The sequence below is a fragment of the Biomphalaria glabrata genome, chromosome 14 (genome assembly GCF_947242115.1).
Source record: "Biomphalaria glabrata chromosome 14, xgBioGlab47.1, whole genome shotgun sequence".
Classification (NCBI taxonomy): Eukaryota; Metazoa; Mollusca; class Gastropoda; family Planorbidae; genus Biomphalaria; species Biomphalaria glabrata.
Genome location: NC_074724.1, coordinates 28,764,464 through 28,779,463, shown reverse-complemented (window position 1 = coordinate 28,779,463; position 15,000 = coordinate 28,764,464).

Below are 15,000 nucleotides of genomic sequence, written 5' to 3'. Positions count from 1 at the left end.
GAGAAGATCATTCGCTTCTAACTCATTTACTTAAAACAACAAACTATTCGTCGCAGCCAAAGCACGCAGTGAAGATACCGTTTCGTCTTGCGTCGAAAGCGAATTAAAACCTACATAGAAACATCCGACCATGGCGTCATTTGAGAGCTTCCGACGACTGACGACACGTGTAATGGGGGGTGGTATAAGGCTGAGAGATAGAATCGGTGCCTTTTCTTAGTTAAAAGATTCAGAACTATTTGAAAAATGTTTCAATAAAATAAATAATATAAAGAGCCGCAGCTTCACGTCCAAAGAGCCGCATGTGGCTCGCGAGCCGCAGGTTGCCGACCCCGGGACTAGTGCTTTCCTTCAAACGTATTTCCCGTGTCTTCGTCTATTTTTTTTCTTCAAAGGATTAGCACAAGTCATATTCTTGCATATAAGTTGCACATATATCATATTGTAATAACTTAAGGGAAGAAACTCAACGATATAGATGTTTATTTACGGGACACCACAGTGACACAGAGCAACGTCTGCCTTGAGCACAGCCTCTTCATAAGATGTAGACATGGGGAAGTACTTCGTTCTCTTCACTCTAATGTCAACATCCTTCTCAGTCTAGTCTCTAATAGTGTGCACCTTCCATCGTGGTTCTTATCTTATCTTATATAATACAGACGTTACTTCAAAAAAGAAGATGATTACATCCTACGCGTCATGCATTTAGTCATGCATATTGGAACTAGATATGAAACAGGAACAAATAACGAGCTTTGCCGAGGAGTAAAAGCCACTAAAAATATTTATATTTTGAGACAAGACTTTTCATTATTAAATATGCAGACATAGATTGATTACATATAGTTTAAGTAACAAAGTTTAAAAAAACAACAACAACATCGAATTGATAAGAATGAAGTACGGAAAGGCAGAATTAGTCACGCTTAACATTGCTAGTCATAAATAATGTCATATAGTCCAGTGGTGCAAAGTATTCCAGGACAGAAGTGGTGATGATCAACGTGATCTTGATTCATTACATCAATTCCAATCAAGTGCCTGGAGAAAATGATTTTAAAACATCTACTGAAAGAAGTCGAAATACGTCTTGACCCGCACCAGTTCGCTTACAAACCGTCAAGAAGTACAGAAGATGCAATACTATTTACGTTTAAATTGTCTATACCATCATCTTCATATTCAGAGACATTACGCCAGAGTATTATTCGTAGATTTTTCATCTGCAATCAACACCATCCAACCACATCGCTTGAGACAAATCTATCTGAATTGAACGTAACCCAAAACATACAAGCTTGGATTCTAAACTTTCTTATTAAACGCCCACAATATGTAAAAGTGAACGGGAATGTGTCAGGCACGAGAGAGCTTAGCACTGGAGCGCCGCAGGGGAGCGTCCTGTCACCATTATTGTATACCATATACACAGATGACATTTAGAGCCTATCAGCTGACACTCTCATCATAAAATTTGCTGACGACACAGCAATCATTGGCCTTATTGCAGGGGACGAAAATCTGTACCATTCAACAATTAACACTTTTTACCAATGGTGTATAGATAACTTTCTAATTTTATATGTTCAGAAAACTAAAGAAATGATTATTGACTTTATGAAACATAAATGCCATATTTCAGAAATTCAGATAAACAATCAAACCATAGAACAAATATGAGAATATAAATATCTAGGAACAACCATCAACAAGAAACTGAAATGGAGTGAACACTGTCATAACCTCTACACAAAATTGCCAGCGACTCTTCTATCTCAGAAAGCTTAGAAAATTTAACATCGACAAAACAATTATTAAACTTTTTTATACAGCAACCATCAGCAGTCTAATTAACTTTGCCATCACCTACTGGTATGGTAATACTTCACTGGCACAAAGACTTAGACTAAATAGACTAATTAAAAAAGCATCGCATATCACTCGAATACAACTACCATCTCTTGAAGAGCTTTTTCAAGAAAGATGCCTTTCCAAACACTCTCGTTTCTTAAGGACAACCTGCACCCATTAAACCACTGTTACATAAGATTTGAACGAAGTGGACGCCTTCTTTTCATTAGGACTAGAACAGAAAGATTTCAAAACTCCTTTATCCCACTATCGGTCAGAGTGTTTTAAGATCAGCTGTCGTCATCGAGAAGTACATAGAAGTCAAATTTATAAAGCACTGGTTGTGAGTGTGTATGTGTTTCGTGTGTCAAAGTTGTTCGAATTTTTTCATCTATACTGTTATTGTACATTAGTTATGCTGATGTTGTCAATGGTAGTAAAACTGAATTTCCATTTGATTGGATCAATAAAATTATCTTATCGTATCTTATCTTATGAAGTTCTAGAACTCAAAAGAATTATTGGTGTCCAGATAAGGAAAAAGATGGCAGATTGGTCTATTAGATTGAACACGATATTAAGATGTTCATGACATAGAAAAAAAAGAAGGTTCTAAGGGAAGTTAAATCAAAACCCAGTTTATTTCATATTTATATATGACAATGAGTGGGCATTGGCATCGTATCGGTTTCAAAATCAACCACCGCAAGAAAAAAAAACAATAACAAACAAATAAACAAATAAACGAACTTCAAATGGATGGTTTTGAGGTCATACGATAAAATAAAATAAATTGGCATCTTATTGGTTTCAAAATCAACCACCGCAAGAAAACAAACAAATAAACAAACAAACAAAAAAACAAACTTCGAATGGATGGTTTTGAGGTCATACGATGAGAATTCGTCGGATTGGCATCGTATTGGTTTCAAAACCAACCACCTCAAGAAAACAAACAAATAAATAAACAAAGAAACAAACTTCGAATGGATGGTTTTGAGGTCATACGATGAGAATTCGTCGGATTGGCTTCGTATTGGTTTCAAAATCAACCACCGCAAGAAAAAAATAAAATAAAAAAAAAAAAAAACAAATAAAAAACAAAGAAACAAACTTCGAATGGATGGTTTTGAGGTCATACGATGAGAACGATTGAGATTGGCATCGTATTGGTTTCAAAATCTACCACCGCTAGAATCCGCTGTCGGAATAATTTATATCGGCACACTCTGAACCTCCAAGAAAACATTTAACCTATTGCTGTAACTCAGCCAGCAGCGAGCCCGACGAACCTCAACGAAAGGGATATATCAAAACTACAGTTTAATAATAGAACAATAGTAATGCAATAACAAATATACCACTAGAGAAAAAAATAATAGCAGCACTTATTTTTTGTTTACATCCTAGATTTAATTTTCGGCCATCTTAGACTTCCTCTTAGCGTGTCTCTGTCCTGTGTTTCATGGTGCACAGTCTCGCACCCAATGACAGTGCGCAATGTAGGGTCATAACAATATATATTTTATTTGGTCTTGACAAAAATTGTTTAGTATAAGGATCGAACTCAGGTCTTGTGTGTCATTAGCGAGTCGCTTAACAACTAGTCCTTTAAATATGTGCAGCATTTTATTTTGAATTAAATGATACAGTCGTTAGTCTTTTATAATACCTAGGTCTGACTGTGTTAAACTGTTGTTTGTTTCTAGAATCTATTTTATTTCTTTCCTATTCTGAAACTTATTGTCAATCTGAGTAGGTGATTTTGCAGATTTTCACCTTATGGCCTCGTGTCCAATCTGCTCGCGCCCCCCCCCCCCAAAGCCCCATCCCACCTCCCGAGGTGCTGTGTGTGATAACGTTCAGGACCTTACCGTGTAGGACAAAAGGTTGGTTGCCACCAAAATCAATATAAAATTGAAAAAAAAAAATAACATACGCAATGAAATAAACACAGTCCTGTATCAATATCTAAATAAACAAAAATAAGCTTAATTCATATAGCGTCGATAGCAGGGCCGGTCCTACAGATTGCGGGGCCCTATGCGAAACGGTTTGCGCGGGGCCTAGTCTAAGTAGGGATAAGGATACTAAAGATAATTAAATTAAGATGTAGTGTTAGAAAATAAATTCTTCTTTGGCTTTGCATTTTATATATTATAGCGAATTTAGCGCGGGGCCTATGAAAGAACCTTAAATTATATTAGAGACTTAGAGCTACACTAGTAGATAGCGCCCTGAAGTTCTGATATGTTTGAGATCTGTTTCGTGTTTCGCAATTTAAAAATTCTATTTAAAAAATTCTTTGGGTTTTATGCAAGGCCCACACCAATAATCAGTGGTATAGGAAGGTACCCGTGGGCCCGGGTTCAAGAACATCTTTGTGCCCCCCCCCCTCCAGCCAATAAGACAATTTTAGTGTGTTACAAAAAAATAAGCAATGTAAGTGTAAAGACATTCCAATGTAAAGTTCGTAACTTTAAGAAAAAAAATAAGTAGATATGTCATAACATTTGATTCAGTTAGGATTGCATATAAGTAATAATGTCTTAAAAGTTAATGTTTTTACAACTTCCTAACAGAGTTAAACGACTTTAAAGTGTTTACAATGAACAAACAAATATTCTACCTAATATCAAATGTGGGCCCCAACTGGCCATGATTCATTGGCCCAAGCGTAAGAAGCTCCATCACGCCATGGTTTCTAGGCGACAGCTGTGGGCCCCTATTGGTCGTGGGCCCGACTTCATTGAACTCTTTCGCGCCATGGATGCTACGCCACTGCCCCTACTGTCGTATGAAACGTAGGCTAACTTGATATATTAATAAACATCAACTTACTTCTATTTAATTATTTTTTATTTTGTTGGTTAACGCCTAGTTCTATATAAATATCTCAATTTCAAATACAAATTTGTGTCCTAAGTGTGAGTTAAGAATTGATATAATTATTGACTATTGTGTTTCTTGACTTTATCGACATCTCTGATATTACCATTATACATTATATTAGTTCAAGGAGTGAGAACCACTCTAGCCATCAAGAGCTGCTATCAAGCTCTTGACAGAAAACACAAACTCTTGTTTGTACTCTTGTAGGTTAGACTTTTAAACCGATAACAAAAAACAAAAAAACATCGAATGGATGGTTTTGAGGTCATACGATGAGAATTCGTGGGATTGGCATCGTATTAGTTTCAAAATCAACCACCGCTAGAAAACAAACAAATAAACAAACAAACAAATAAACAAACTTCGAATGGATGGTTTTGAGGTCATACGATGAGAATTCGTCGGATTGGCATCGTATTGGTTTCAAAATCAACCACCGCTAGAAAACAAACAAATAAACAAACAAATAAACAAACTTCGAATGGATGGTTTTGAGGTCATACGATGAGAATTCGTCGGATTGGCATCGTATTGGTTTCAAAATCAACCACCGCAAGAAAACAAACAAATAAACAAACAAACAAACAAATAAACAAAGTAACAAACTTCGAATGGATGGTTTTGAGGTCATACGATGAGAACGATTGGGATTGGCATCGTATTGGTTTCAAAATCAACCACCGCTAGAATCCGGTGTCGGAATAATTTATATCGGCACACTCTGAACCTCCAAGAAAACATTTAACATATTGCTGTAACTCAGCCAGCAGCGAGCCCTACGAACCTCAACGAAAGGGATATATCAAAACTACAGTTTAATAATAGAACAATAGTAATGCAATAACAAATATACCACTAGAGAAACCAATAATAGCAGCACTTATTTTTTGTTTACATCCTAGATTTAATTGTCGGCCATCTTGGACTTCCTCTTAGCGTGTCTCTGTCCTGTGTCTCATGGTGCACAGTCTCGCACCTATTGACAGTGCGCAATATACGGTCATCTATATTATAAAGTAGAATGTGAGGTGTATGTATGTATGTATGTATGTATGGATGGATGGATGTTACTTATAGACATTAAAACCGCTTGACCAATCTTGATAAAACTAGGCAGGAATGTTCCTTGGGTACTAACTTAGACCGTAGTGTATGTATTGTAGCCCTAAAACAAACTTAAGACCCTCAAAAAAAAATAAAGTTGTCCGACTCTATTACAGCTATTGTATTTTATGGATCTAGGCCATGTCTACAATGTTGACATGAGAAAAGATAGAAAGGATTTAGATCTAATTTTAAGAAATACACTTTGCGCAGATAGTTTTTTACTTTGACACATGAAAATACAAAAGAAGATCCATTGATTTCATTATATAATAAAATTAACCTTCAATTTTGTGTTTCAAAAGCATTTTTTACATTAATTAGTTCCTTATATCTGTGATTACAGATTTCCTGACGAACATTCTTTCATTAGACAATTCCGTAATGAATCGCGTACTAAATATTAATTCGTTTAATTGTTTACTTTATAATCCCATCCCTAGATCTAAAACTCTAATTCAACTCTAAGATGATAAAACTTCTCTTCGCACAGATAGTTTTATACTTTAACACATAAACATATTAATTAAAGTCCATTCATTTCATATTTTGATCAAATAAACATTCAAATTTGGTTTTCTAAAGCTACATTCATCTGCGAAAGCTGCGAAGCCGAGTTGAGATAGGCCTAGATCTATATTCATTCATGAATCGCGTACTAAAAATTATTTCGTTTAATTGTTCACTTTATAATCCCATTCATTTAACAAAGCTATCGCTCTTTTCATTTTTAATAGATAAGAATGTATCGACTTGGGGTAAACCGATTTTCGCAAAACTAATTTTATTTTCGTAGCGAAAGAGAAATAACGTGAAAGGATCATTAGCTACGTTTAACATACATCTAAATCCAATCCACTAGATTATTCAAAAGCATCTTTTACATAAATTAGTTCCTGATATCTGTGTGACTACAGATTTCCTGGCGAACATTCTTTCATTAGACATTACCAAATGGTTACACATCTCTCTACTGAGTCTATTCCTAGGCCTAGGTCTAAAACTCTTATTGAACTCTAAGATGATAAAATTTCTTTTCGCAAAGATAGTTTTATGCTTTAACACATAAACATACTAATTATTGTCCATTCATTTCATATTTTAATCAAATTAACATTCAAATTTGTTTTTCTAATTTTTAATACATTCGTTCGCTGTTTGCTAAAGCTGCGTGGCCGTGTTGAGATAGGCTTATATTCATTCATGAAAAAAGTTCACGCATGCGCAGCACAGAATGAACTCTATAAAAGCCAATTTTTAACTCTAGATTAGTGTAGATTTAGATCTATGTCTACCTCAAGATCTACTTTATACTTTATACACATGAACTTACAAAATTTAGTCTATTCATCTCAAATTTTAATCAAATATATGTAGGCCTTCAAACAAATGTTTTAATTTGAAAAAAAATGGATTTAAGCCTATTAGCTATTCTGATTTGATAGCTTCACTCACACTATTTTTACATTGACACATTCGCTTTACTTATTACATTATTATTTCGTTTAATTGTTTACAAAACACTCAGTGACTATATCGAAAGTAATGCGCAAATAAAAACCCGCGGGTCGCGGGTAACATATGTCTAGTAACAATATATATTTTATTTGGTCTTGACAAAAATTGTTTAGTATAAGGATCGAACCTAGGTCTTGTGTGTCATTAGCGAGTCGCTCAACAACTAGTCCTTTAAATATGTGCAGCATTTTATTTTGAAAAAAAAATGATTCAGTCGTTAGTCTTTTATAATACCTAGGTCTGACTGTGTTAAACTGTTGTTTCTAGAATCTATTTTATTTCTTTCCTATTCTGAAACATATTGTCAATCTGAGTTAGTGATTTTGCAGATTTTCACCTTATAGCCTCGTGTCCAATCTACCCGCGCCTTCCCCCCCAAAGCCCCATCCCAACTCCCGAGGTGCTGTGTGTGATAACGTTCAGGACCTTACCGTGTAGGACAAAAGGTTGGTTGCCACCTAAATCAATATAAAATTGAAAAAAAATATGACCGAAAATACGCAATGAAATAAACATCGTCCTGTATCAATATCTAAATAAACAAAAATAAGCTTTATTCATATAGCGTCGATAGCACGAATATGCTTTAAGGACAATCCATGATCACCAGAGTAGAAATAAAGTTTAAAACATTTCATCAAAAGCAAGAAACAATGGTCTTCTAGCATATGTACTCTAATAAGTAGATCTAACCATTCGTGAATAAATCTTAAATTATATTAGAGACTTAGAGCTAGGCTAGTAGAGAGCGCCCTGAAGTTCTGATATGTTTGAGATCTGTTTCGTGTTTCGCAATTTAAAAATTCTATTTTTGTGCAAGGCCCACACCAGTAGGTAGGTACCCGTGGGCCCGGGTTCAAGAACATCTTTGTGGGCCCCCCTCCAGCCAATAAGACAATTTTAGTGTGTAAGAAAAAATAAGTAATCTAAGTGTAAAGACATTCCAATGTAAAGATCGTAGCTTTTTTTTTTAAATAAGTAGATATGTCATAAGATTTAATTCATTTAAAATTACATATAAGTAATAATGTCTTAAAAGTCAATGTATTTACAACCTCTTAACAGAGTTAAATGACTTAAAAGTGTTTCCAATGCACAAACAAATGTTCTACCTAATATCAAATGTGGGCCCCAACTGGCCATAAGTCATTGGCCCAAGCGTAATCAGCGCTTTCGCGCCATGGTTGCTAAGCGACAGCTGTGGGTCCCTATTGGTCTTGGGCCCGGCTTCATTGAACTCTTTCGCGCCATGGATGCTACGCCACTGCCCCTACTGGCGTATGAAACTTAGGCTAACTTGATATATTAATAAACATCAACTTACATCTATTTAAATATTTTCAATGTTGTTGGTTAACGCCTAGTTCTATATAAATATATTAATATCAAACAAATTTGTGTCATGAGTGTGAGATAAGAATTAAAATAATTATTAACTATTGTGTTTCTTGACTTTATCGTCATCTCTGATATTACCTTTATACATTATATTAGTCCAAGTAGTGAGAACCACTCTAGCCATCAAGGGCTGCTATCGAGTTCTTGACAGAAAACACAAACTCTCTTTTTGTACTCTTGTAGGTTAGACTTTTAAACTGATAACAAAAAACAAACAAACAAACTTCGAATGGATGGTTTTGAGGTCATACGATGAGAATTCGTGGGATTGGCATCATATTGGTTTCAAAATCAACCACCGCAAGAAAAGAAACAAATAAACAAACAAACAAAAAAACAAACTTCGAATGGATGGTTTTGAGGTCATACGATGAGAATTCGTCGGATTGGCATCGTATTGGTTTCAAAATCAACCACCGCAAGAAAACAAACAAATAAACAAACAAACAAAAAAAAAAACTTCGAATGGATGGTTTTGAGGTCATACGATGAGAATTCGTCGGATTGGCATCGTATTGGTTTCAAAATCAACCACGACACAAAAACATACAAATAAACAAACAAACAAAGAAACAAACTTCGAATGGATGGTTTTGAGGTCATACGATGAGAACGATTGAGATTGGCATCGTATTGGTTTCAAAATCAACCACCGCAAGAAAACAAACAAATAAACAATCAAACAAACAAACTTCGAATGGATGGTTTTGAGGTCATACGATGAGAATTCGTCAGATTGGCATCGTATTGGTTTCAAAATCAACCACCGCAAGAAAACAAACAAACAAACAAACAAACAAACAAACAAACTTCGAATGGATGGTTTTGAGGTCATACGATGAGAACGATTGAGATTGGCATCGTATTGGTTTCAAAATCAACCACCTCTGAAATCCGCTATCGGAATAGTTTATATCGGCACACTCTGAACCTCCAAGAAAACATTTAACATATTGCTGTAACTCAACGAAAGGGATATATCAAAACTACAGTTTAATAATAGAACAATGGTAATGCCATAACAAATATACCACTAGAGGAACCAATAATAGCAGCACTTATTTTTTATTTACATTCTAGATTTAATTATTGGCCATCTTTGACTTCCTCTTAGCGTGTCTCTGTCCTGTGTCTCATGGTGCACAGTCTCGCACCTAATGACAGTGCGCAATGTAGAGTCATAACAATATATATTTTATTTGGTCTTGACAAAAATTGTTTAGTATAAGGATCGAACCTAGGTCTTGTGTGTCATTAGCGAGTCGCTCAACAACTAGTCCTTTAAATATGTGCAGCACTTTATTTTGAAATAAATGATTCAGTCGTTAGTCTTTTATAAAACCTAGATATAAATGTGTTAAAATATTGTTTCTAGAATCTATTTTATTTCTTTTCTATTCTGAAACATATTGTCAAATCTGAGTTAAAAAGTTTGCAGATGTTCACGTTATGGCCTCATGACCAATCTACCCTCGCCCCCCAGCCCCATCCCACCTCCCGAGGTGCTGTCGGTGAAAACGTTTAGAAGCTGAACGTGTAGGACAAAAGGTTGGTTGCCACCTAAAGCTAACAAGTTCCTCCTGCCCGAAGGAGGAGAAAGACTCAGAATTCAAACCTCTGCTGCCTCAAGATAAATATGATTTTTTGATCAAGGCATATTTGATATGAGGTACAGTCTAGGCAGTGCTATTTATTATTCAAGTCTATCTTTGTTCGTCCATCCTCGGTCTGAGCATAAATAGATACACATAATGTTGCTGTCTCTGTTTAAAGTCTAAAACTATAAAATCATATAGGTAATGTTCGTGTCGGATCTATCCAGACAAGGGTTAGCAAGAAGGATCTTTTGCTTTGATTGTAAACTATCGCAGCAAGGCCGGATTTAAGGGAGGGCAGAATAGAGACTCTTTGAGTAGACGACTCGACGACCATTTTCCCTGTAAATAAACAAATAAATGAACAAACAAATGTTCCCCCCTAAGTTCTAATTTGGGCCTAAACTTTCTATGAGTCATGGGCCCATTCGTAGTGAACTCCATCACGTCTTGGTTGCTACGCCACAGCTGTGGGCTCCTATTGGTCATGAGCCCGGGTTCATTGAACCCCTATGCGCCACGGATGCTACGCCTCTGTTAATAGGAGGCCCTATGCCCTAGGTGACTGCTTAATTTGCCTATGTCTAAGGCCGGCACTGCATGCTATTTAACTTCTGAAAGAACAAAGGTATATTGACCACCCAACTACTTCGTAATACTATGATGGCACTAAAAGCGAATGGATTATTCCTATTTAATGTTGTCCTCCGAAAACGTTGGTATTTACTTCGAAATCTGGTTTTGATGATTGATTACTACCAACAACCCTACCAACATTTTACAGTAAAATTAATACATAATACACAATACATATGTGTGCCACAGTGCGTTTAGTAAAAGAACCCTTCTCAAATAAACAAAAACTTGGCTTTATTAAATAAGAGCACTGTAAACAGTAACCTCATTCACATCTGACATGATATCTCACATGACACAAAACAGACATGACCTTCTGACATGCTCGACTCACGCTAAAAAGAAATCTCAGTAACAGTACAGTGCACTAGGCTATTGTGTGGCCAGAACAATACCCATGTGATTCGAATCTAAATTATTATATTATTATAAACGGTCTGTGTCAATTGAGTAAAAAAAAAAGGTTCTTTTTCATACCTTGCGGTCTATGGGGCAGATGACGTTAAGGTCATCTGTTTCTGTGGCCCACGGTTAACGAGGGTGTCATGTGTCCAGCACATGACACACTCGTCTTTACTTTTGCCCACCTGAAGTCGGGCACTCATTAGAGTTGGGTGGACTCAGAGGCGCCTTAATATCCCGAAATTTAAAAAAAAATAATAACAAGTCCTCACCAGGATTCGAACCCGGGAACCCGGTTATGAAACCAAGAGCTTTTAACCCTTTGCTACCGTGCCTCCCAATAGAGCAAAGCTGCTTGCTAATCTGGCATGCGCTTCGGACTATCGTCACGATAATCCATGAGTTTGAGCCTAGTATGCTTTGATCCTTTGTTGTTTCTCGGGAGATTTAGATGGAGAAATTTCAATTAGTAAATTATTATTTAATTATGTAATTTTAAAAAATTAACATGCAATTTGTGAATGAATCTGGCGTGAATGTATATTTTATTTTCTATAGTTATAATGTTTTGTTTGGTGTAATACACAAATTGTAAGGCAAATTTTCTAGGAATAATAAATATTATTATTATTATTATTACAGGTTGAGATACTCCTTCCTTAGCAAGTAACAATACCCGAGTGATTCATCTCTTTGTACTTATCTTCCTTTGGTTCAATTCTTCCTAATGCTTGTTCAGCCTATTAATCTTCATTAGACCAACAACGTGAACTCTCCAGGTGTCTGGTCATAAATAACAATACGTTTTTTTTTTAATAGATCTGTATTAAGGCTCTTAGGATTGTTATAATCTCCAAACTCTTTAAGTTGTAGTGCAGTGATAATACTCTATGCTTGATAACAGAGGCGTAGTGAGAAAAAGGTGCCCCCGGGGCATTGTGCCCCCCCCTTGCCTGCCCCCCGCCCCTCTGCTTGATAACAATTGCCTGACTGAGAGATACGTTTATTAAATGCATTACGCTAGACTTAAAATACAGGGCACAGTACGCGGTATATGGTATACGAGAAATTTCACAAGGTTTATTTCCCTTTTTAGGATGTGTTGCAGGCTTGACCTTAGGTGCAGTCCCTGGGGCCTCCAATTAGTGGGGGTCTCGCACAGGACTCTGAGAAATTCTTAAAGAAAAAATTAATTGTGAAACGTGGATCAAATCCCAAACATAGCAGAGCTCTAGCTCCAAGTCTCTACTTTGATTCATACTTTACAAACGAATGTTAGGATCTACTTGTTAGACTGCACATGTTAGAATACAATTGTTCCTTCATTTTGGTGAAATATTTAAATGATATTTCTAATCTGGTGATTATGTATCGTCCCTATAGTACCTAAATGCTATCGGCGCTAAATTAATTTACTTATTGGTTTGATTAATTTATAGATGCAGGATGGTTTATAATTCTTTGCATATTTTTTAGTCTTTTTTTTTTCTATTTCATTTAGGGCCACCCAATTCACTTCGTCTAGGGCCTCTAATTATTAAGGCCGGCCCTGTGTGGAGCGTAAAAACACCCAGAAACGGAAACAAGCGTGTCACGTTTAAATCCCACTTTTAGATTTCCAATTTTCTAATTGTTGCTGCCCCTGGGCATAGTCAACATTTATTTCTTGTGGTTTATTCTCTATATGCTAGCTGTAATCAATGAACATGTAGGCTCTAAGGCTATTATAGGATACATCCTGTTCAGCCAACTGAGCTAAGACAACAACGCTCTCTATAAAGAATAAGATGTAAAATTGTATTCTATATGTAACAAACTTTCTAGATCGCGTTAGAAATACACTTTATAGTAACAAAAAAAAAAAAGCAAGACCAAAAGACACAATAGGCCTGTCAAAAACTGATTTATATAAGACCCTACATAAACATACATAAAACGAGAACATTTCGTTTATTAATGTATTTGCTCACCTGCCTATATAATTAAATATCCATTACATCTCTCAGAAACGGTTTAAGCGGCTTGGTAATTTTCCACTTTAAATTTTAGTTAGCTTTTTATTTTTATCTTTAAGATCCGGCTTCAACTAATTTACGCAATAAAATACAGTCGCAAAGAAAACAAAAAAGAAAGCAATGTAGAGAAATGTTGGGGGATATAAAGAAATATTAAGAAAAACGTACGAGAATAACAAAAAAAAAAACAACAACCTAGAAACTATTTATTGATAAAAATAAAATTAGGAGGAGTAATTGTATCAGTTTGGGGTTAGTCTTGTCAATGTGTAATAAATCTAGATCAACAACAATAAATCTGTGCGATTAATAATATTTTTACCATTTGTTTAGCGTTATTTCATGCTTTTAGCTTTCTTTTTTTTTTTTAATTGTGCTAAATTTCAGTTTGATCCGAGATTGGGTGTCGGAGAAATAACGTGTACAAACTTTTTTAACAGACAGACAGACAGAGTTGATATAAGTTTTGTACAAATACGAACATGTCCATGACTATTGTGGCCATAGATGTACAGAGATGAAAGCAAAGGGTGTTTGTTATAACCATAGTAGTATAGTATAGTATATAGTCTATATTTTTAACTATACAAAAGGCTGTTAGACCTGAATTTAAAAGAGGTACAATGTATACACAGGATTATGTTTTGTAATGATTAGCTTGGTTTACAGTGTAATTTACACACAAAAAAACTTGAAATGTGAACTTTGCAAAGTTTCATGTAGGAGATTGTTGATAAAGACTTTACACTGGAAATTAATTTGATTCTGAACACATTTATAAACGATCTAATTAATTGAGTTAATTAATGGGAGCTCTTATGCCTGATATATGGATATGTTTATAGAAGAAACAATTTTTGGTTACTTTATTTTTAAGTGCTACGTCTTTAGTAATATCAAAAAGATCTAAAAGCATGTAAGAATGTATTCAATTCAAACTAATTAAGGTTGCAATAACACTGTAGATTTTTGTTTGATACACATTGAGATTTCCATATAAACCTCTTAGCCTATCTACATGTAGAGATAAAAGCTTTACGGATGTCCGTGTAATGTTTTCAGTTTTCGTCGCTTTATAAAACTGTATACATTATAAAGACAGGTATCAACAGATGTAGATCGTATGTCACGCAAATTATGGTAAAAAAAAAACAAGTAAAGTTCCCCTTTTCAGACCTTGTGATCTATACTTCAGATGATGTTTAGGTCATCTGTTTCTTTGGTCAACGGTTAACGAGCAGGCTGTCATATGGCCAGCACAACGACCAACCATTTTTCCTTTCCCCAACTAAAGTCAGAGTTGGGTAGACTCAAGGGCGCCCCGAAAATCCCGAAATTTAAAATCCCGAGATTCGAACCCAGGTCCCCAGGCTCGGAAGTCAAGCGCTTAACCACTGATCCACGGCGCCCCCACGCAAATAGTACTGCTATGGCTGATTTCGACACCTAGCCCGCCTCTGCTATTAACTATATAATCACTGGCCTTGAAGTGTTAACCTCACTTTCTGGAAACATTTAAGTAGAAAAACGTTTCTGATTACGGCATCCCTTCGCTATGTGACATGGTGTCTCCCTGTTAGAAAAAC